Consider the following 22,052-nt stretch of genomic DNA (forward strand, 5'->3'; position numbering starts at 1 on the left):
ATAGTTGAGGATAATGGTCCTTTGGTCTTATACTCGTCTCCGTGAGTTGCAGCTCATCGATTCTTTGAACTATTTTCAGGTCTTCACTTGCTCTGAGGCTTAGAAGTGGAACTTGCAATTGGTCGATGACATAGACCTTGTCATGGATGGTGGTATCTCTACTTGACAGGTAGGCTTCAATGAAACCTTTGCAGTTAATCAAGGTCTTCCCTGGTCCAAACAGACGTCGGTCAGATTTATTCAGTGCTAAGTGTTGAAATTTCGCCTTGTATAGCTAGTCTGGTAATACGCAAACGTCCGCGCCGGTATCTATCTTGAATTGAACTTGTTTTGCATTAATCCTAATGTTTACTGTTGTAACAACGTAATTACGCCTACAGATTACACCTACTACTGATAAGACTTAGTTCACGAGTTGACCGATAGGGGCGTGATAGGGATCTCTAGAAAGAACCGTTAGAGATCACTCTGGAAAATGACGCGGAACTAGTTAGTTCTATTGTAATGCTTTAATGGATTTTAGCTAATAAAATAATTTATGATATTGGTATAACTTGAATACATATGTTCTATTATTCAACCGACATACACAATATTTACCATCCAACGATCTTGTATCTCGTCGCTGCTGACTTTTCCCAAGAACGTATCCATTGGCGTTGAGTCATCTTCATCCACAGAGATCATTTGCGATGTGACCTCACGATTGTAGTTGGTGGTTGACCTTTGACACACACGCTCGTAGCGGCCAATCTTCTTACACTTCCTGCAAACTGCTCTATATGCTGGGCATCGCTCTCGATTGTGTTTCTCGAATATTCCGCATTTCTTGCAGGTATCTGAAGTAACCTTTTGATCGCGTTGAATTGGTCTTGAAGGATGAGTTGCTCTTGGTCGCCTGTTCTCCTTCGTCTGAGAGGTGTTTCGAGAGCCAAGCTTTTCGACAACAGCCGGAGTTCCGTTTTTATAACTTCCTGCGTTTAATTCTTGTTGTTGTCGGCGAACTTCTTCGGCATGGCGGGCGGTTGAGATCGCTTTCTCCAGTGTAAGGTTTCCGTCTAATTGCATTTTTTCCGACAGGGCTTTGTCTCGCACCCAGACTACTATTCGGTCTCTCAGCAATTCGTCTTGGAGAGTTCCGTAGGCACATTTCTCAATCTGGGCTCGACACGCGGTGATAAACTCTTCTACCGGTTCGCCATCTTGCTGAACTCGTGAGTTGAAGGTTGCTCGCTCGTAGATAACGTTCCTCCGGAGAATGAAATGTCCTTCGAATTTATTCATAACGACATTGAAGTCAGACTTCTCTGCATCGGTGGGAAACGTAAATGACAAGAATACGTCATCAGCTTTGTCGCCCATCATGTATATTAACGCGTTGACTTGTTCCTCTCCTGTCTTGGAACTAAGACCGGACGCGGATCTGAATCTCTCGAACCTCCTCCTCCATCGGGGCCACTCATTGGAATTCGAAAAGTTGAATTGGCAAGGCGGTTGCACTTGAAAGGCTGCGGCGTTCTGCATTTTCCGTGTCGAGGTAGACCGCAAATCTAGTCGATTACTGATTAACGAATTAAAGCTAACCGTGATATCGCGCGACTAAATACCACATTAACGAACTTCTGACACCATGTTGTGTGTTTGTACGACTACACAGGAGTTGATACTTTAAAACTATGGTTTTATTTACAATGATTTATACCTGATCGAGGTCCGAGATAGACTGAATTTTTAACACAGAGAGGGGGCCTTTTTATACAAGAGAGATTAGATAAATAATAGACATTAAGCTAATATGGGGCTGTTCATAAACTGGCCTACTAATAATACAAAGCATAATGTCACACTTATCCACAAAACCTAACAACCATTTAATTTCTGAGCTTCTGTGGCTCAATGGTTAGCGCGTTCGGCTGTTAACCAATTGGTTGGTGGTTCGAGCCTATCCGGGATAAGTGTTGTGACGTCTCAGATGTAACGTAAAATGTCAGAGTTTTTCCACAATACCTGACGAACATTTAATTTTTGGGCTTGCGTGGCACAATGGTTAGCGCGTTCAGCTGTTAATCGAAAGGTTGGTGGTTCGAGCCCACCCGGGAGAGGTGTTGTGAGGTCTCAAATGTAGCGTGAAAAGTCAAACTTTTTCCATAATACGTGATAACCATTTATTTTCTGATCTTTCGTGGCTCAATGGTTAGCGCGTTCGGCTGTTAACCAATAGCTTGGTGGTTCGAGCCCACCCGGGAGCGGTGTTTTTGGATCTCAAATGTAACGTAAATGGCCAAAGTTTTTCCACAATACCTGACGACCATTTAATTTTTGGGCTTCCGTGGCGCAATGGTTAGCGCGTTCAGCTGTTAACCGAAAGGTTGGTGATTCGAGCCCAAAAGAGAGGTTTTGTGTGGTCTCAGATGTAGCGTGAAAAGTCGTAACTTTTCAACAAAACCTGACAACCATTTAATTTTTGGGCGTCCGTGGCGCAATGGCTAGCGCGTTCGGCTGTTAACCGAAAGGTTGGTGGTTCGAGCCCATCCGGGAGCGGTGTTGTGACGTCTCAGATGTTACGTAAAATGTCAGAGTTTTTCCACAATACCTGACGAACATTTAATTTTTGGCCTTCCGTGGCGCAATAATTAGCGCGTCGAGCACTTAATCGAAAGGTTGGTGGTTCGAGCCCACCCGGAAGAGGTGTTGTGGGGTCTCAGATGTAGCGTTAAAAGTCAAAACTTTTCCACAATACGTGACAACCATTTAATTTCTGATCTTCCGTGGCTCAATGGTTAGCGCGTTCGGCTGTTATCCAATAGGTTGGTGGTTCGAGCCCACCCGGGAGCGGTGTTTTTGGATCTCAAATGTAACGTAAATAGCCAAAGTTTTTCCACAATACCTGACGACCATTTAATTTTTGGGCGTCCGTGGCGAATGGTTAGCGCGTTCGGCTGTTAACCGAAAGGTTGGTGGTTCGAGCCCATCCGGGAGCGGTGTTGTGAGGTCTCGGATGTGAAGTAAAAAGTCAAAGTTTTACCTCAATACCTGACGAGCATTTATTTTTTGGGCTTCCGTGGCGCAATGGTTAGCGCGTTCAGCTGTTTATCGAAAGGTTGGTGGTTCGAGCCCACCCGGGAGAGGTGTTGTGAGGTCTCAGATGTAGCGTGAAAAGTCAAACTTTTTCCATAATACGTGATAACCATTTATTTTCTGAGCTTTCGTGGCTCAATGGTTAGCGCGTTCGGCTGTTAACCAATAGCTTGGTGGTTCGAGCCCACCCGGGAGCGGTGTTTTTGGATCTCAAATGTAACGTAAATGGCCAAAGTTTTTCCACAATACCTGACGACCATTTAATTTTTGGGCTTCCGTGGCGCAATGGTTAGCGCGTTCAGCTGTTAACCGAAAGGTTGGTGGTTCGAGCCCAAAAGAGAGGTTTTGTGGGGTCTCAGATGTAGCGTGAAAAGTCGTAACTTTTCAACAAAACCTGACAACCATTTAATTTTTGGGCGTCCGTGGCGCAATGGCTAGCGCGTTCGGCTGTTAACCGAAAGGTTGGTGGTTCGAGCCCATCCGGGAGCGGTGTTGTGACGTCTCAGATGTTACGTAAAATGTCAGAGTTTTTCCACAATACCTGACGAACATTTAATTTTTGGCCTTCCGTGGCGCAATAATTAGCGCGTCGAGCACTTAATCGAAAGGTTGGTGGTTCGAGCCCACCCGAAAGAGGTGTTGTGGGGTCTCAGATGTAGCGTTAAAAGTCAAAACTTTTCCACAATACGTGACAACCATTTAATTTCTGATCTTCCGTGGCTCAATGGTTAGCGCATTCGGCTGTTAACCAATAGGTTGGTGGTTCGAGCCCACCCGGGAGCGGTGTTTTTGGATCTCAAATGTAACGTAAATAGCCAAAGTTTTTCCACAATACCTGACGACCATTTAATTTTTGGGCGTCCGTGGCGAATGGTTAGCGCGTTCGGCTGTTAACCGAAAGGTTGGTGGTTCGAGCCCATCCGGGAGCGGTGTTTTTGGATCTCAAATGTAACGTAAATAGCCAAAGTTTTTCCACAATACCTGACGACCATTTAATTTTTGGGCGTCCGTGGCGAATGGTTAGCGCGTTCGGCTGTTAACCGAAAGGTTGGTGGTTCGAGCCCATCCGGGAGCGGTGTTGTGAGGTCTCAGATGTGAAGTAAAAAGACAAGGTTTTACCTCAATACCTGACGAAAATTTAATTTTTGGGCTTCAGTGGCGCAATGGTCAGCGCGTTCAGCTGTCAACCGAAAGGTTGGTGGTTCGAGCCCTCCCGGGAGCGGTGTTGTGACGTCTCAGATGTAACGTAAAATGTCAGAGTTTTTCCACAATACCTGACGAGCATTTAATTTTTGGGCTTCCGTGGCGCAATGGTTAGCGCGTTCAGCTGTTAATCGAAAGGTTGGTATTCGAGCCCACCCGGGAGAGGTGTTGTGAGGTCTCAGATGAAGCGTGAAAAGTCAAACTTTTTCCATAATACGTGATAACCATTTATTTTCTGATCTTTCGTGGCTCAATGGTTAGCGCGTTCGGCTGTTAACCAATAGCTTGGTGCTTCGAGCCCACCCGGGAGCGGTGTTTTTGGATCTCAAATGTAACGTAAATAGCCAAAGTTTTTCCGCAATACCTGACGACCATTTTTCTTGGGCGTCCGTGGCGCAATGGTTAGCGCGTTCGGGTGTTAACCGAAAGGTTGGTGGTTCGAGCCCATCCGGGAGCGGTGTTGTGAGGCCTCAGATGTGAAGTAAAAAGTCAAAATTTTTACCTCAATACCTGACGAAAATTTAATTTTTGGGCTTCAGTGGCGCAATGGTTAGCGCGTTCGGCTATTAACCAATAGGTTGGTGGTTCGAGCCCATCCGGGAGAAGTGTTGTGACGTCTCAGATGTAACGTAAAATGTCGGAGTTTTTCCAAAATACCTGACGAACATTTAATTTTTCGGCTTCAGTGGCGCAATGGTCAGCGCGTTCAGCTGTTAACCGAAAGGTTGGTGGTTCGAGCCCAAACGAGAGCGGTTTTGTGGGGTCTCAGATGTAGCTTGAAAAGTCGTAACTTTTCATCAATACCTGACAACCATTTAATTTCTGAGCTTCCGTGGCTCAATGGTTAGCGCGTTCGGCTGTCAATCGAAAGGTTGGTGGTTCGATCCCATCCGGGAGCGGTGTTGTGAGGTCTCGTATGTGAAGTAAAAAGTCATAGTTTTACCTCAATACCTGACGAAAATTTAATTTTTGGGCTTCCGTGGCGCAATGGTTAGCGCGTTCAGCTGTTAATCGAAAGGTTGGTATTCGAGCCCACCCGGGAGAGGTGTTGTGAGGTCTCAGATGAAGCGTGAAAAGTCAAACTTTTTCCATAATACGTGATAACCATTTACTTTCTAATCTTTCGTGGCTCAATGGTTAGCGCGTTCGGCTGTTAACCAATAGCTTGGTGGTTCGAGCCCACCCGGGAGCGGTGTTTTTGGATCTCAAATGTAACGTAAATAGCCAAAGTTTTTCCGCAATACCTGACGACCATTTTTTTTGTGCGTCCGTGGCGCAATGGTTAGCGCGTTCGGCTGTTAACCGAAAGGTTGGTGGTTCGAGCCCATCCGGGAGCGGTGTTGTGAGGCCTCAGATGTGAAGTAAAAAGTCAAAGTTTTACCTCAATACCTGACGAAAATTTAATTTTTGGGCTTCAGTGGCGCAATGGTTAGCGCGTTCGGCTATTAACCAATAGGTTGGTGGTTCGAGCCCATCCGGGAGAAGTGTTGTGACGTCTCAGATGTAACGTAAAATGTCGGAGTTTTTCCACAATACCTGACGAACATTTAATTTTTGGGCTTCAGTGGCGCAATGGTCAGCGCGTTCAGCTGTTAACCGAAAGGTTGGTGGTTCGAGCCCAAACGAGAGAGGTTTTGTGGGGTCTCAGATGTAGCTTGAAAAGTCGTAACTTTTCATCAATACCTGACAACCATTTAATTTCTGAGCTTCCGTGGCTCAATGGTTAGCGCGTTCGGCTGTTAACCTATAGGTTGGAGGTTCTAGCCCATTCGGGAGCGGTGTTGTGATGTCTCAGATGTAACGTAAAATGTCAGAGTTTTTCCACAATACCTGACGAACATTTAATTTTTGGGCTTCCGTGGCGCAATGGTTAGTGCGTTCAGCTGTTAACCGAAAGGTTGGTGGTTCGAGCCCAAACGAGAGAGGATTTGTGGGGTCTCAGATGTAGCGTGAAAAGTCGTAACTTTTCAACAATACCTGACAACCATTTACTTTTTGGGCGTCCGTGGCGCAATGGCTAGCGCGTTCGGCTGTTAACCGAAAGGTTGGTGGTTCGAGCCCATCCGGGAGCGGTGTTGTGACGTCTCAGATGTTACGTAAAATGTCAGAGTTTTTCCACAATACCTGACGAACATTTAATTTTTGGCCTTCCGTGGCGCAGTAATTAGCGCGTCCAGCTCTTAATCGAAAGGTTGGTGGTTTGAGCCCACCCGGAAGAGGTGTTGTGGGGTCTCAGATGTAGCGTTAAAAGTCAAAACTTTTCCACAATACGTGACAACCATTTAATTTCTGATCTTCCGTGGCTCAATGGTTAGCGCGTTCGGCTGTTAACCAATAGGTTGGTGGTTCGAGCCCACCCGGGAGCGGTGTTTTTGGATCTCAAATGTAACGTAAATAGCCAAAGTTTTTCCACAATACCTGACGACCATTTAATTTTTGGGCGTCCGTGGCGAATGGTTAGCGCGTTCGGCTGTTAACCGAAAGGTTGGTGGTTCGAGCCCATCCGGGAGCGGTGTTGTGAGGTCTCAGATGAGAAGTAAAAAGTCAAGGTTTTACCTCAATACCTGACGAAAATTTAATTTTTGGGCTTCAGTGGCGCAATGGTCAGCGCGTTCAGCTGTTAACCGAAAGGTTGGTGGTTCGAGCCCTCCCGGGAGCGGTGTTGTGACGACTCAGATGTAACGTAAAATGTCAGAGTTTTTCCACAACACCTCACGAACATTTAACTTTTGGGCTTCTGTGGCGCAATGGTTAGCGCAATCAGCTGTTAATCGAAGGGTTGGTGGTTCGAGCCCGCCCGGAAGAGGTGTTGTGGGGTCTCAGATGTAACGTAAAATGTCAAAACTTTTCCACAATACGTGACAACCATTTAATTTCTGAGCTTCCGTGGCTCAATGGTTAGCGCGTTCGGCTGTCAATCGAAAGGTTGGTGGTTCGAGCCCATCCGGGAGCGGTGTTGTGAGGTCTCGGATGTGAAGTAAAAAGTCAAAGTTTTACCTCAATACCTGACGAAAATTTAATTTTTGGGCTTCAGTGGCGCAATGGTCAGCGCGTTCAGCTGTTAACCGAAAGGTTGGTGGTTCGAGCCCTCCCGGGAGCGGTGTTGTGACGTCTCAGATGTAACGTAAAATGTCAGAGTTTTTCCTCAATACCTGACGAGCATTTAATTTTTGGGCTTCCGTGGCGCAATGGCTAGCGCGTTCGGCTGTTAACCGAAAGGTTGGTGGTTCGAGCCCATCCGGGAGCGGTGTTGTGACGTCTCAGATGTTACGTAAAATGTCAGAGTTTTTCCGCAATACCTGACGAACATTTAATTTTTGGCCTTCCGTGGCGCAATAATTAGCGCGTCGAGCACTTAATCGAAAGGTTGGTGGTTCGAGCCCATCCGGGAGCGGTGTTGTGAGGTCTCGGATGTGAAGTAAAAAGTCAAAGTTTTACCTCAATACCTGACGAAATTTTAATTTTTGGGCTTCAGTGGCGCAATGGTTAGCGCGTTCGGCTATTAACCAATAGGTTGGTGGTTCGAGCCCATCCGGGAGAAGTGTTGTGACGTCTCAGATGTAACGTAAAATGTCGGAGTTTTTCCACAATACCTGACGAACATTTAATTTTTGGGCTTCAGTGGCGCAATGGTCAGCGCGTTCAGCTGTTAACCGAAAGGTTGGTGGTTCGAGCCCAAACGAGAGAGGTTTTGTGGGGTCTCAGATGTAGCTTGAAAAGTCGTAACTTTTCATCAATACCTGACAACCATTTAATTTCTGAGCTTCCTAGGCTCAATGGTTAGCGCGTTCGGCTATTAACCAATATTTTGGTGTCGAGCCCATCCGGGAGAAGTGTTGTGACGTCTCAGATGTAACGTAAAATGTCAGAGTTTTTCCACAATACCTGACGAACATTTAATTTTTGGGCTTCAGTGGCGCAATGGTCAGCGCGTTCAGCTGTTAACCGAAAGGTTGGTGGTTCGAGCCCAAACGAGAGAGGTTTTGTGGGGTCTCAGATGTAGCTTGAAAAGTCGTAACTTTTCATCAATACCTGACAACCATTTAATTTCTGAGCTTCCGTGGCTCAATGGTTAGCGCGTTCGGCTATTAACCAATATTTTGGTGTCGAGCCCATCCGGGAGAAGTGTTGTGACGTCTCAGATGTAACGTAAAATGTCAGAGTTTTTTCACAATACCTGACGAACATTTAATTTTTGGGCTTCAGTGGCGCAATGGTCAGCGCGTTCAGCTGTTAACCGAAAGGTTGGTGGTTCGAGCCCAAACGAGAGAGGTTTTGTGGGGTCTCAGATGTAGCGTGAAAAGTCGTAACTTTTCAACAATACCTGACAACCATTTAATTTCTGAGCTTCCGTGGCTCAATGGTTAGCGCGTTCGGCTGTTAACCAATAGGTTGGTGGTTCGATCCCATCCGGGAGCGGTGTTGTGATGTCTCAGATGTAACGTAAAATGTCAGAGTTTTTCCACAATACCTGACGAGCATTTAATTTTTGGGCTTCCGTGGCGCAATGGCTAGCGCGTTCGGCTGTTAACCGAAAGGTTGGTGGTTCGAGCCCATCCGGGAGCGGTGTTGTGACGTCTCAGATGTTACGTAAAATGTCAGAGTTTTTCCACAATACCTGACGAACATTTAATTTTTGGGCGTCCGTGGCGAATGGTTAGCGCGTTCGGCTGTTAACCGAAAGGTTGGTGGTTCGAGCCCATCCGGGAGCGGTGTTGTGAGGTCTCAGATGAGAAGTAAAAAGTCAAGGTTTTACCTCAATACCTGACGAAAATTTAATTTTTGGGCTTCAGTGGCGCAATGGTCAGCGCGTTCAGCTGTTAACCGAAAGGTTGGTGGTTCGAGCCCTCCCGGGAGCGGTGTTGTGACGACTCAGATGTAACGTAAAATGTCAGAGTTTTTCCACAACACCTCACGAACATTTAACTTTTGGGCTTCTGTGGCGCAATGGTTAGCGCAATCAGCTGTTAATCGAAGGGTTGGTGGTTCGAGCCCGCCCGGAAGAGGTGTTGTGGGGTCTCAGATGTAACGTAAAATGTCAAAACTTTTCCACAATACGTGACAACCATTTAATTTCTGAGCTTCCGTGGCTCAATGGTTAGCGCGTTCGGCTGTCAATCGAAAGGTTGGTGGTTCGAGCCCATCCGGGAGCGGTGTTGTGAGGTCTCGGATGTGAAGTAAAAAGTCAAAGTTTTACCTCAATACCTGACGAAAATTTAATTTTTGGGCTTCAGTGGCGCAATGGTCAGCGCGTTCAGCTGTTAACCGAAAGGTTGGTGGTTCGAGCCCTCCCGGGAGCGGTGTTGTGACGTCTCAGATGTAACGTAAAATGTCAGAGTTTTTCCACAATACCTGACGAGCATTTAATTTTTGGGCTTCCGTGGCGCAATGGCTAGCGCGTTCGGCTGTTAACCGAAAGGTTGGTGGTTCGAGCCCATCCGGGAGCGGTGTTGTGACGTCTCAGATGTTACGTAAAATGTTAGAGTTTTTCCACAATACCTGACGAACATTTAATTTTTGGCCTTCCGTGGCGCAATAATTAGCGCGTCGAGCACTTAATCGAAAGGTTGGTGGTTCGAGCCCATCCGGGAGCGGTGTTGTGAGGTCTCGGATGTGAAGTAAAAAGTCAAAGTTTTACCTCAATACCTGACGAAATTTTAATTTTTGGGCTTCTGTGGCGCAATGGTTAGCGCAATCAGCTGTTAATCGAAGGGTTGGTGGTTCGAGCCCGCCCGGAAGAGGTGTTGTGGGGTCTCAGATGTAACGTAAAATGTCAAAACTTTTCCACAATACGTGACAACCATTTAATTTCTGAGCTTCCGTGGCTCAATGGTTAGCGCGTTCGGCTGTCAATCGAAAGGATGGTGGTTCGAGCCCATCCGGGAGCGGTGTTGTGACGACTCAGATGTAACGTAAAATGTCAGAGTTTTTCCACAACACCTCACGAACATTTAACTTTTGGGCTTCTGTGGCGCAATGGTTAGCGCAATCAGCTGTTAATCGAAGGGTTGGTGGTTCGAGCCCGCCCGGAAGAGGTGTTGTGGGGTCTCAGATGTAACGTAAAATGTCAAAACTTTTCCACAATACGTGACAACCATTTAATTTCTGAGCTTCCGTGGCTCAATGGTTAGCGCGTTCGGCTGTCAATCGAAAGGTTGGTGGTTCGAGCCCATCCGGGAGCGGTGTTGTGAGGTCTCGGATGTGAAGTAAAAAGTCAAAGTTTTACCTCAATACCTGACGAAAATTTAATTTTTGGGCTTCAGTGGCGCAATGGTCAGCGCGTTCAGCTGTTAACCGAAAGGTTGGTGGTTCGAGCCCTCCCGGGAGCGGTGTTGTGACGTCTCAGATGTAACGTAAAATGTCAGAGTTTTTCCACAATACCTGACGAGCATTTAATTTTTGGGCTTCCGTGGCGCAATGGCTAGCGCGTTCGGCTGTTAACCGAAAGGTTGGTGGTTCGAGCCCATCCGGGAGCGGTGTTGTGACGTCTCAGATGTTACGTAAAATGTTAGAGTTTTTCCACAATACCTGACGAACATTTAATTTTTGGCCTTCCGTGGCGCAATAATTAGCGCGTCGAGCACTTAATCGAAAGGTTGGTGGTTCGAGCCCATCCGGGAGCGGTGTTGTGAGGTCTCGGATGTGAAGTAAAATGTCAAAGTTTTACCTCAATACCTGACGAAATTTTAATTTTTGGGCTTCTGTGGCGCAATGGTTAGCGCAATCAGCTGTTAATCGAAGGGTTGGTGGTTCGAGCCCGCCCGGAAGAGGTGTTGTGGGGTCTCAGATGTAACGTAAAATGTCAAAACTTTTCCACAATACGTGACAACCATTTAATTTCTGAGCTTCCGTGGCTCAATGGTTAGCGCGTTCGGCTGTCAATCGAAAGGTTGGTGGTTCGAGCCCATCCGGGAGCGGTGTTGTGAGGTCTCGGATGTGAAGTAAAAAGTCAAAGTTTTACCTCAATACCTGACGAAATTTTAATTTTTGGGCTTCAGTGGCGCAATGGTTAGCGCGTTCGGCTATTAACCAATAGGTTGGTGGTTCGAGCCCATCCGGGAGAAGTGTTGTGACGTCTCAGATGTAACGTAAAATGTCGGAGTTTTTCCACAATACCTGACGAACTTTTAATTTTTGGGCTTCAGTGGCGCAATGGTCAGCGCGTTCAGCTGTTAACCGAAAGGTTGGTGGTTCGAGCCCAAACGAGAGAGGTTTTGTGGGGTCTCAGATGTAGCTTGAAAAGTCGTAACTTTTCATCAATACCTGACAACCATTTAATGTCTGAGCTTCCGTGGCTCAATGGTTAGCGCGTTCGGCTATTAACCAATATTTTGGTGTCGAGCCCATCCGGGAGAAGTGTTGTGACGTCTCAGATGTAACGTAAAATGTCAGAGTTTTTCCACAATACCTGACGAACATTTAATTTTTGGGCTTCAGTGGCGCAATGGTCAGCGCGTTCAGCTGTTAACCGAAAGGTTGGTGGTTCGAGCCCAAACGAGAGAGGTTTTGTGGGGTCTCAGATGTAGCTTGAAAAGTCGTAACTTTTCATCAATACCTGACAACCATTTAATTTCTGAGCTTCCGTGGCTCAATGGTTAGCGCGTTCGGCTATTAACCAATATTTTGGTGTCGAGCCCATCCGGGAGAAGTGTTGTGACGTCTCAGATGTAACGTAAAATGTCAGAGTTTTTTCACAATACCTGACGAACATTTAATTTTTGGGCTTCAGTGGCGCAATGGTCAGCGCGTTCAGCTGTTAACCGAAAGGTTGGTGGTTCGAGCCCAAACGAGAGAGGTTTTGTGGGGTCTCAGATGTAGCGTGAAAAGTCGTAACTTTTCAACAATACCTGACAACCATTTAATTTCTGAGCTTCCGTGGCTCAATGGTTAGCGCGTTCGGCTGTTAACCAATAGGTTGGTGGTTCGATCCCATCCGGGAGCGGTGTTGTGATGTCTCAGATGTAACGTAAAATGTCAGAGTTTTTCCACAATACCTGACGAACATTTATTTTTTGGGCTTCCGTGGCGCAATGGTTAGCGCGTTCAGCTGTTAATCGAAAGGTTGGTGGTTCGAGCCCACCCGGAAGAGGTGTTGTGAGGTCTCGGATGTGAAGTAAAAAGTCAAAGTTTTACCTCAATACCTGACGAGCATTTATTTTTTGGGCTTCCGTGGCGCAATGGTTAGCGCGTTCAGCTGTTAATCGATAGGTTGGTGGTTCGAGCCCACCCGGGAGAGGTGTTGTGAGGTCTCAGATGTAGCGTGAAAAGTCAAACTTTTTCCATAATACGTGATAACCATTTATTTTCTGATCTTTCGTGGCTCAATGGTTAGCGCGTTCGGCTGTTAACCAATAGCTTGGTGGTTCGAGCCCACCCGGGAGCGGTGTTTTTGGATCTCAAATGTAACGTAAATGGCCAAAGTTTTTCCACAATACCTGACGACCATTTAATTTTTGGGCTTCCGTGGCGCAATGGTTAGCGCGTTCAGCTGTTAACCGAAAGGTTGGTGGTTCGAGCCCAAAAGAGAGGTTTTGTGGGGTCTCAGATGTAGCGTGAAAAGTCGTAACTTTTCAACAAAACCTGACAACCATTTAATTTTTGGGCGTCCGTGGCGCAATGGCTAGCGCGTTCGGCTGTTAACCGAAAGGTTGGTGGTTCGAGCCCATCCGGGAGCGGTGTTGTGAGGTCTCAGATGTGAAGTAAAAAGACAAGGTTTTACCTCAATACCTGACGAAAATTTAATTTTTGGGCTTCAGTGGCGCAATGGTCAGCGCGTTCAGCTGTTAACCGAAAGGTTGGTGGTTCGAGCCCTCCCGGGAGCGGTGTTGTGACGTCTCAGATGTAACGTAAAATGTCAGAGTTTTTCCACAATACCCGACGAGCATTTAATTTTTGGGCTTCCGTGGCGCAATGGTTAGCGCGTTCAGCTGTTAATCGAAAGGTTGGTATTCGAGCCCACCCGGGAGAGGTGTTGTGAGGTCTCAGATGAAGCGTGAAAAGTCAAACTTTTTCCATAATACGTGATAACCATTTATTTTCTGATCTTTCGTGGCTCAATGGTTAGCGCGTTCGGCTGTTAACCAATAGCTTGGTGGTTCGAGCCCACCCGGGAGCGGTGTTTTTGGATCTCAAATGTAACGTAAATAGCCAAAGTTTTTCCGCAATACCTGACGACCATTTTTTTTGGGCGTCCGTGGCGCAATGGTTAGCGCGTTCGGCTGTTAACCGAAAGGTTGGTGGTTCGAGCCCATCCGGGAGCGGTGTTGTGAGGCCTCAGATGTGAAGTAAAAAGTCAAAGTTTTACCTCAATACCTGACGAAAATTTAATTTTTGGGCTTCAGTGGCGCAATGGTTAGCGCGTTCGGCTATTAACCAATAGGATGGTGGTTCGAGCCCATCAGGGAGAAGTGTTGTGACGTCTCAGATGTAACGTAAAATGTCGGAGTTTTTCCACAATACCTGACGAACATTTAATTTTTGGGCTTCAGTGGCGCAATGGTCAGCGCGTTCAGCTGTTAACCGAAAGGTTGGTGGTTCGAGCCCAAACGAGAGAGGTTTTGTGGGGTCTCAGATGTAGCTTGAAAAGTCGTAACTTTTCATCAATACCTGACAACCATTTAATTTCTGAGCTTCCGTGGCTCAATGGTTAGCGCGTTCGGCTGTTAACCTATAGGTTGGAGGTTCTAGCCCATCCGGGAGCGGTGTTGTGATGTCTCAGATGTAACGTAAAATGTCAGAGTTTTTCCACAATACCTGACGAACATTTAATTTTTGGGCTTCCGTGGCGCAATGGTTAGCGCGTTCAGCTGTTAATCGAAAGGTTGGTGGTTCGAGCCCACCCGGAAGAGGTGTTGTGGGGTCTCAGATGTAGCGTAAAAAGTCAAAACTTTTCCACAATACGTGACAACCATTTAATTTCTGAGCTTCCGTGGCTCAATGGTTAGCGCGTTCGGCTGTCAATCGAAAGGTTGGTGGTTCGATCCCATCCGGGAGCGGTGTTGTGAGGTCTCGGATGTGAAGTAAAAAGTCATAGTTTTACCTCAATACCTGACGAAAATTTAGTTTTTGGGCTTCCGTGGCGCAATGGTTAGCGCGTTCAGCTGTTAATCGAAAGGTTGATGGTTCGAGCCCACCCGGGAGAGGTGTTGTGAGGTCTCAGATGTAGCGTGAAAAGTCAAACTTTTTCCATAATACGTGATAACCATTTATTTTCTGATCTTTCGTGGCTCAATGGTTAGCGCGTTCGGCTGTTAACCAATAGCTTGGTGGTTCGAGCCCACCCGGGAGCGGTGTTTTTGGATCTCAAATGTAACGTAAATGGCCAAAGTTTTTCCACAATACCTGACGACCATTTAATTTTTGGGCTTCCGTGGCGCAATGGTTAGCGCGTTCAGCTGTTAACCGAAAGGTTGGTGGTTCGAGCCCAAAAGAGAGGTTTTGTGGGGTCTCAGATGTAGCGTGAAAAGTCGTAACTTTTCAACAAAACCTGACAACCATTTAATTTTTGGGCGTCCGTGGCGCAATGGCTAGCGCGTTCGGCTGTTAACCGAAAGGTTGGTGGTTCGAGCCCATCCGGGAGCGGTGTTGTGAGGTCTCAGATTTGAAGTAAAAAGACAAGGTTTTACCTCAATACCTGACGAAAATTTAATTTTTGGGCTTCAGTGGCGCAATGGTCAGCGCGTTCAGCTGTTAACCGAAAGGTTGGTGGTTCGAGCCCTCCCGGGAGCGGTGTTGTGACGTCTCAGATGTAACGTAAAATGTCAGAGTTTTTCCACAATACCCGACGAGCATTTAATTTTTGGGCTTCCGTGGCGCAATGGTTAGCGCGTTCAGCTGTTAATCGAAAGGTTGGTATTCGAGCCCACCCGGGAGAGGTGTTGTGAGGTCTCAGATGAAGCGTGAAAAGTCAAACTTTTTCCATAATACGTGATAACCATTTATTTTCTGATCTTTCGTGGCTCAATGGTTAGCGCGTTCGGCTGTTAACCAATAGCTTGGTGGTTCGAGCCCACCCGGGAGCGGTGTTTTTGGATCTCAAATGTAACGTAAATAGCCAAAGTTTTTCCGCAATACCTGACGACCATTTTTTTTGGGCGTCCGTGGCGCAATGGTTAGCGCGTTCGGCTGTTAACCGAAAGGTTGGTGGTTCGAGCCCATCCGGGAGCGGTGTTGTGAGGCCTCAGATGTGAAGTAAAAAGTCAAAGTTTTACCTCAATACCTGACGAAAATTTAATTTTTGGGCTTCAGTGGCGCAATGGTTAGCGCGTTCGGCTATTAACCAATAGGATGGTGGTTCGAGCCCATCAGGGAGAAGTGTTGTGACGTCTCAGATGTAACGTAAAATGTCGGAGTTTTTCCACAATACCTGACGAACATTTAATTTTTGGGCTTCAGTGGCGCAATGGTCAGCGCGTTCAGCTGTTAACCGAAAGGTTGGTGGTTCGAGCCCAAACGAGAGAGGTTTTGTGGGGTCTCAGATGTAGCTTGAAAAGTCGTAACTTTTCATCAATACCTGACAACCATTTAATTTCTGAGCTTCCGTGGCTCAATGGTTAGCGCGTTCGGCTGTTAACCTATAGGTTGGAGGTTCTAGCCCATCCGGGAGCGGTGTTGTGATGTCTCAGATGTAACGTAAAATGTCAGAGTTTTTCCACAATACCTGACGAACATTTAATTTTTGGGCTTCCGTGGCGCAATGGTTAGCGCGTTCAGCTGTTAATCGAAAGGTTGGTGGTTCGAGCCCACCCGGAAGAGGTGTTGTGGGGTCTCAGATGTAGCGTAAAAAGTCAAAACTTTTCCACAATACGTGACAACCATTTAATTTCTGAGCTTCCGTGGCTCAATGGTTAGCGCGTTCGGCTGTCAATCGAAAGGTTGGTGGTTCGATCCCATCCGGGAGCGGTGTTGTGAGGTCTCGGATGTGAAGTAAAAAGTCATAGTTTTACCTCAATACCTGACGAAAATTTAGTTTTTGGGCTTCCGTGGCGCAATGGTTAGCGCGTTCAGCTGTTAATCGAAAGGTTGATGGTTCGAGCCCACCCGGGAGAGGTGTTGTGAGGTCTCAGATGTAGCGTGAAAAGTCAAACTTTTTCCATAATACGTGATAACCATTTATTTTCTGATCTTTCGTGGCTCAATGGTTAGCGCGTTCGGCTGTTAACCAATAGCTTGGTGGTTCGAGCCCACCCGGGAGCGGTGTTTTTGGATCTCAAATGTAACGTAAATAGCCAAAGTTTTTCTACAATACCTGACGACCATTTAATTTTTGGGCTTCCGTGGCGCAATGGTTAGTGCGTTCAGCTGTTAACCGAAAGGTTGGTGGTTCGAGCCCAAACGAGAGAGGATTTGTGGGGTCTCAGATGTAGCGTGAAAAGTCGTAACTTTTCAACAATACCTGACAACCATTTAATTTTTGGGCGTCCGTGGCGCAATGGCTAGCGCGTTCGGCTGTAAACCGAAAGGTTGGTGGTTCGAGCCCATCCGGGAGCGGTGTTGTGACGTCTCAGATGTTACGTAAAATGTCAGAGTTTTTCCACAATACCTGACGAACATTTAATTTTTGGGCTTCCGTGGCGCAGTAATTAGCGCGTCCAGCTCTTAATCGAAAGGTTGGTGGTTTGAGCCCACCCGGAAGAGGTGTTGTGGGGTCTCAGATGTAGCGTTAAAAGTCAAAACTTTTCCACGATACGTGACAACCATTTAATTTCTGATCTTCCGTGGCTCAATGGTTAGCGCGTTCGGCTGTTAACCAATAGGTTGGTGGTTCGAGCCCACCCGGGAGCGGTGTTTTTGGATCTCAAATGTAACGTAAATAGCCAAAGTTTTTCCACAATACCTGACGACCATTTAATTTTTGGGCGTCCGTGGCGAATGGTTAGCGCGTTCGGCTGTTAACCGAAAGGTTGGTGGTTCGAGCCCATCCGGGAGCGGTGTTGTGAGGTCTCAGATGTGAAGTAAAAAGACAAGGTTTTACCTCAATACCTGACGAAAATTTAATTTTTGGGCTTCAGTGGCGCAATGGTCAGCGCGTTCAGCTGTTAACCGAAAGGTTGGTGGTTCGAGCCCTCCCGGGAGCGGTGTTGTGACGTCTCAGATGTAACGTAAAATGTCAGAGTTTTTCCACAATACCTGACGAGCATTTAATTTTTGGGCTTCCGTGGCGCAATGGTTAGCGCGTTCAGCTGTTAATCGAAGGGTTGGTGGTTCGAGCCCGCCCGGAAGAGGTGTTGTGGGGCCTCAGATGTAACGTAAAATGTCAAAACTTTTCCACAATACGTGACAACCATTTAATTTCTGAGCTTCCGTGGCTCAATGGTTAGCGCGTTCGGCTGTCAATCGAAAGGTTGGTGGTTCGAGCCCATCCGGGAGCGGTGTTGTGAGGTCTCGGATGTGAAGTAAAAAGTCAAAGTTTTACCTCAATACCTGACGAAAATTTAATTTTTGGGCTTCAGTGGCGCAATGGTCAGCGCGTTCAGCTGTTAACCGAAAGGTTGGTGGTTCGAGCCCTCCCGGGAGCGGTGTTGTGACGTCTCAGATGTAACGTAAAATGTCAGAGTTTTTCCACAATACCTGACGAGCATTTAATTATTGGGCTTCCGTGGCGCAATGGCTAGCGCGTTCGGCTGTTAACCGAAAGGTTGGTGGTTCGAGCCCATCCGGGAGCGGTGTTGTGACGTCTCAGATGTTACGTAAAATGTCAGAGTTTTTCCACAATACCTGACGAACATTTAATTTTTGGGCTTCCGTGGCGCAATGGTTAGCGCGTTCAGCTGTTAATCGAAAGGTTGGTGGTTCGAGCCCACCCGGAAGAGGTGATGTGGGGTCTCAGATGTAGCGTAAAAAGTCAAAACTTTTCCACATTACGTGACAACCATTTAATTTCTGAGCTTCCGTGGCTCAATGGTTAGCGCGTTCGGCTGTTAATCGAAAGGTTGGTGGTTCGAGCCCATCCGGGAGCGGTGTTGTGAGGTCTCGGATGTGAAGTAAAAAGTCAAAGTTTTACCTCAATACCTGACGAGCATTTATTTTTTGGGCTTCCGTGGCGCAATGGTTAGCGCGTTCAGCTGTTAATCGAAAGGTTGGTGGTTCGAGCCCACCCCGGAGAGGTGTTGTGAGGTCTCAGATGTAGCGTGAAAAGTCAAACTTTTTCCATAATACGTGATAACCATTTATTTTCTGATCTTTCGTGGCTCAATGGTTAGCGCGTTCGGCTGTTAACCATTAGCTTGGTGGTTCGAGCCCACCCGGGAGCGGTGTTTTTGGATCTCAAATGTAACGTAAATAGCCAAAGTTTTTCCACAATACCTGACGACCATTTAATTTTTGGGCTTCCGTGGCGCAATGGTTAGCGCGTTCAGCTGTTAACCGGAAGGTTGGTGGTTCGAGCCCTAAAGAGAGGTTTTGTGGGGTCTCAGATGTAGCGTGAAAAGTCGTAACTTTTCAACAAAACCTGACAACCATTTAATTTCTGAGCTTCCGTGGCTCAATGGTTAGCGCGTTCGGCTGTCAATCGAAAGGTTGGTGGTTCGAGCCCATCCGGGAGCGGTGTTGTGAGGTCTCGGATGTGAAGTAAAAAGTCAAAGTTTTACCTCAATACCTGACGAAAATTTAATTTTTGGGCTTCAGTGGCGCAATGGTCAGCGCGTTCAGCTGTTAACAGAAAGGTTGGTGGTTCGAGCCCACCCGGGAGAGGTGTTGTGAGGTCTCAGATGTAGCGTGAAAAGTCAAACTTTTTCCATAATACGTGATAACCATTTATTTTCTGATCTTTCGTGGCTCAATGGTTAGCGCGTTCGGCTGTTAACCATTAGCTTGGTGGTTCGAGCCCACCCGGGAGCGGTGTTTTTGGATCTCAAATGTAACGTAAATAGCCAAAGTTTTTCCACAATACCTGACGACCATTTAATTTTTGGGCTTCCGTGGCGCAATGGTTTGCGCGTTCAGCTGTTAACCGAAAGGTTGGTGGTTCGAGCCCAAAAGAGAGGTTTTGTGGGGTCTCAGATGTAGCGTGAAAAGTCGTAACTTTTCCACAATACGTGACAACCATTTAATTTCTGAGCTTCCGTGGCGCAATAATTAGCGCGTCGAGCACTTAATCGAAAGGTTGGTGTCTCGAGCCCACCGGAAGAGGTGTTGTGGGGTCTCAGATGTAACGTAAAATGTCAGAGTTTTTCCACAATACCTGACGAACATTTAACTTTTGGACTTCCGTGGCGCAATGGTTAGCGCGTTCAGCTGTTAATCGAAGGGTTGGTGGTTCGAGCCCGCCCGGAAGAGGTGTTGTGGGGTCTCAGATGTAACGTAAAAAGTCAAAACTTTTCCACAATACGTGACAACCATTTAATTTCTGAGCTTCCGTGGCTCAATGGTTAGCGCGTTCGGCTGTCAATCGAAAGGTTGGTGGTTCGAGCCCATCCGGGAGCGGTGTTGTGAGGTCTCGGATGTGAAGTAAAAAGTCAAAGTTTTACCTCAATACCTGACGAAAATTTAATTTTTGGGCTTCCGTGGCGCAATGGTTAGCGCGTTCAGCTGTTAACCGAAAGGTTGGTGGTTCGAGCCCACCCGGGAGAGGTGTTGTGGGGTCTCAAATGTAACGTAGAAAGCCAAAGTCTTTCCACAATACCTGACAACCGTTTAATTTCTGAGCTTCCGTGGCTCAATGGTTAGCGCGTTCAGCTGTTAAGCAATAGGTTGTTGGTTCGAGCCCAAACGAGATAGGATTTGTGGGGTCTCAGAAGTAGCGTGAAAAGTCGTAACTTTTCAACAATACCTGACAACCATTTAATTATTGGGCGTCCGTGGCGCAATGGTTAGCGCGTTCGGCTGTTAACCAATAGGTTGGTGGTTCGAGCCCATCCGGGAGCGGTGTTGTGAGGTCTTAGATGTGACGTAAAAAGTCAAGGTTTTTACACAATATCTGACGAGCATCTAATTTTTGGGCTTCAGTGGCGCAATGGTTAGCGCGTTCAGCTGTTAATCGAAAGGTTGGTGGTTCGAGCCCACCCGGGAGAGGTGTTGTGGGGTCTCAAATGTAACGTAGAAAGCCAAAGTTTTTCCACAATACCTGACAACCGTTTAATTTCTGAGCTTCCGTGGCTCAATGGTTAGCGCGTTCAGCTGTTAACCAATAGGTTGGTGGTTCGAGCCCACCCGGGAGCGGTGTTGTGTGATCTCAAATGTAACGTAGAAAGCCAAAGTTTTTCCACAATACCTGACGACCATTTAATTTTTGGGCTTCCGTGGCGCAATGGTTGGCGCGTTCGGCTGTTAACCGAAAGGTTGGTGGTTCGAGCCCATCCGGCAGCGGTGTTGTGAGGCCTCAGATGTGAAGTAAAAAGTCAAAGTTTTACCTCAATACCTGACGAAAATTTAATTTTTGGGCTTCAGTGGCGCAATGGTTAGCGCGTTCGGCGGTTAACCAATAGGTTGGTGGTTCGAGCCCACCCGGGAGCGGTGTTTTGGGATCTCAAATGTAACGTAAATAGCCAAAGTTTTTCCACAATACCTGACGACCATTTAATTTTTGGGCCTCAGTGGCGCAATGGTTAGCGCGTTCAGCTGTTAACCGAAAGGTTGGTGGTTCTAGCCCACCCGGGATGGGTGTTGTGGGGTCTCAAATGTAACGTAGAAAGCCAAAGTCTTTCCACAATACCTGACAACCGTTTAATTTCTGAGCTTCCGTGGCTCAATGGTTAGCGCGTTCAGCTGTTAAGCAATAGGTTGGTGGTTCGAGCCCAAACGAGAGAGGATTTGTGGGGTCTCAGAAGTAGCGTGAAAAGTCGTAACTTTTCAACAATACCTGACAACCATTTAATTATTGGGCGTCCGTGGCGCAATGGTTAGCGCGTTCGGCTGTTAACCAATAGGTTGGTGGTTCGAGCCCATCCGGGAGCGGTGTTGTGAGGTCTCAGATGTGAAGTAAAAAGTCAAGGTTTTACCTCAATACCTGACGAAAATTTAATTTTTGGGCTACAGTGGCGCAATGGTCAGCGCGTTCAGCTGTTAACCGAAAGGTTGGTGGTTTGAGCCCTCCCGGGAGCGGTGTTGTGACGTCTCAGATGTAACGTAAAATGTGAGAGTTTTTCCAAAACACCTGACGAACATTTAACTTTTGGTCTTCCGTGGCGCAATTGTTAGCGCGTTCAGCTGTTAATCGAAAGGTTGGTGGTTCGAGCCCGCCCGGAAGAGGTATTGTGTGGTCTCAGATGTAGCGTAAAAAGTCAAAACTTTTCCACAATACGTGACAACCATTTAATTTCTCAGCTTCCGTGGCTCAATGGTTAGCGCGTTCGGCTGTTAACCAATAGGTTGGTGGTTCGATCCCATCCGGGAGCGGTGTTGTGATGTCTCAGATGTAACGTAAAATGTCAGAGTTTTTCCACAATACCTGACGAACATTTATTTTTTGGGCTTCCGTGGCGCAATGGTTAGCGCGTTCAGCTGTTAATCGAAAGGTTGGTGGTTCGAGCCCACCCGGAAGAGGTGATGTGGGGTCTCAGATGTAGCGTAAAAAGCCAAAACTTTTCCACAATACGTGACAACCATTTAATTTCTGAGCTTCCGTGGCTCAATGGTTAGCGCGTTCGGCTGTTAATCGAAAGGTTGGTGGTTCGAGCCCATCCGGGAGCGGTGTTGTGAGGTCTCAGATGTAGCGTGAAAAGTCAAACTTTTTCCATAATACGTGATAACCATTTATTTTCAGAGCTTCCGTGGCTCAATGGTTAGCGCGTTCGGCTGTTAACCAATAGGTTGGTGGTTCGAGCCCACCCGGG

At 47.0% G+C, this 22,052-nt stretch overlaps 13 non-coding genes across 13 annotated transcripts; all 13 read left to right on the top strand.

Annotated features, from left to right (window-relative positions):
- Positions 1 to 4,227: 4,227 nt before the first annotated feature.
- On the top strand, positions 4,228 to 4,300 carry TRNAD-GUC (transfer RNA aspartic acid (anticodon GUC)). The gene has a single exon. It is a non-coding gene; the product is annotated as a tRNA-Asp (tRNA).
- Positions 4,301 to 5,107: 807 nt separating this feature from the next.
- TRNAD-GUC (transfer RNA aspartic acid (anticodon GUC)) lies at positions 5,108 to 5,180 on the top strand. The gene has a single exon. It is a non-coding gene; the product is annotated as a tRNA-Asp (tRNA).
- Positions 5,181 to 7,161: 1,981 nt separating this feature from the next.
- Positions 7,162 to 7,234, top strand: TRNAD-GUC (transfer RNA aspartic acid (anticodon GUC)). Its single transcript has one exon. It is a non-coding gene; the product is annotated as a tRNA-Asp (tRNA).
- A 2,127-nt stretch (positions 7,235 to 9,361) lies between these two features.
- Positions 9,362 to 9,434, top strand: TRNAD-GUC (transfer RNA aspartic acid (anticodon GUC)). The gene has a single exon. It is a non-coding gene; the product is annotated as a tRNA-Asp (tRNA).
- Positions 9,435 to 10,096: 662 nt separating this feature from the next.
- TRNAD-GUC (transfer RNA aspartic acid (anticodon GUC)) lies at positions 10,097 to 10,169 on the top strand. The gene has a single exon. It is a non-coding gene; the product is annotated as a tRNA-Asp (tRNA).
- Positions 10,170 to 10,390: 221 nt separating this feature from the next.
- TRNAD-GUC (transfer RNA aspartic acid (anticodon GUC)) lies at positions 10,391 to 10,463 on the top strand. Its single transcript has one exon. It is a non-coding gene; the product is annotated as a tRNA-Asp (tRNA).
- A 662-nt stretch (positions 10,464 to 11,125) lies between these two features.
- TRNAD-GUC (transfer RNA aspartic acid (anticodon GUC)) lies at positions 11,126 to 11,198 on the top strand. The gene has a single exon. It is a non-coding gene; the product is annotated as a tRNA-Asp (tRNA).
- A 3,005-nt stretch (positions 11,199 to 14,203) lies between these two features.
- TRNAD-GUC (transfer RNA aspartic acid (anticodon GUC)) lies at positions 14,204 to 14,276 on the top strand. Its single transcript has one exon. It is a non-coding gene; the product is annotated as a tRNA-Asp (tRNA).
- A 1,833-nt stretch (positions 14,277 to 16,109) lies between these two features.
- TRNAD-GUC (transfer RNA aspartic acid (anticodon GUC)) lies at positions 16,110 to 16,182 on the top strand. Its single transcript has one exon. It is a non-coding gene; the product is annotated as a tRNA-Asp (tRNA).
- A 515-nt stretch (positions 16,183 to 16,697) lies between these two features.
- On the top strand, positions 16,698 to 16,770 carry TRNAY-GUA (transfer RNA tyrosine (anticodon GUA)). Its single transcript has one exon. It is a non-coding gene; the product is annotated as a tRNA-Tyr (tRNA).
- Positions 16,771 to 17,578: 808 nt separating this feature from the next.
- Positions 17,579 to 17,651, top strand: TRNAD-GUC (transfer RNA aspartic acid (anticodon GUC)). The gene has a single exon. It is a non-coding gene; the product is annotated as a tRNA-Asp (tRNA).
- Positions 17,652 to 18,752: 1,101 nt separating this feature from the next.
- TRNAD-GUC (transfer RNA aspartic acid (anticodon GUC)) lies at positions 18,753 to 18,825 on the top strand. Its single transcript has one exon. It is a non-coding gene; the product is annotated as a tRNA-Asp (tRNA).
- Positions 18,826 to 19,631: 806 nt separating this feature from the next.
- On the top strand, positions 19,632 to 19,704 carry TRNAD-GUC (transfer RNA aspartic acid (anticodon GUC)). The gene has a single exon. It is a non-coding gene; the product is annotated as a tRNA-Asp (tRNA).
- Positions 19,705 to 22,052: the final 2,348 nt, after the last annotated feature.

Source organism: Phalangium opilio, unplaced genomic scaffold (assembly GCF_054372755.1).
Source record: "Phalangium opilio isolate 3A_F unplaced genomic scaffold, DU_Popi_V2 ptg000056l_1, whole genome shotgun sequence".
In the NCBI taxonomy this organism is placed as follows: domain Eukaryota; kingdom Metazoa; phylum Arthropoda; class Arachnida; order Opiliones; family Phalangiidae; genus Phalangium; species Phalangium opilio.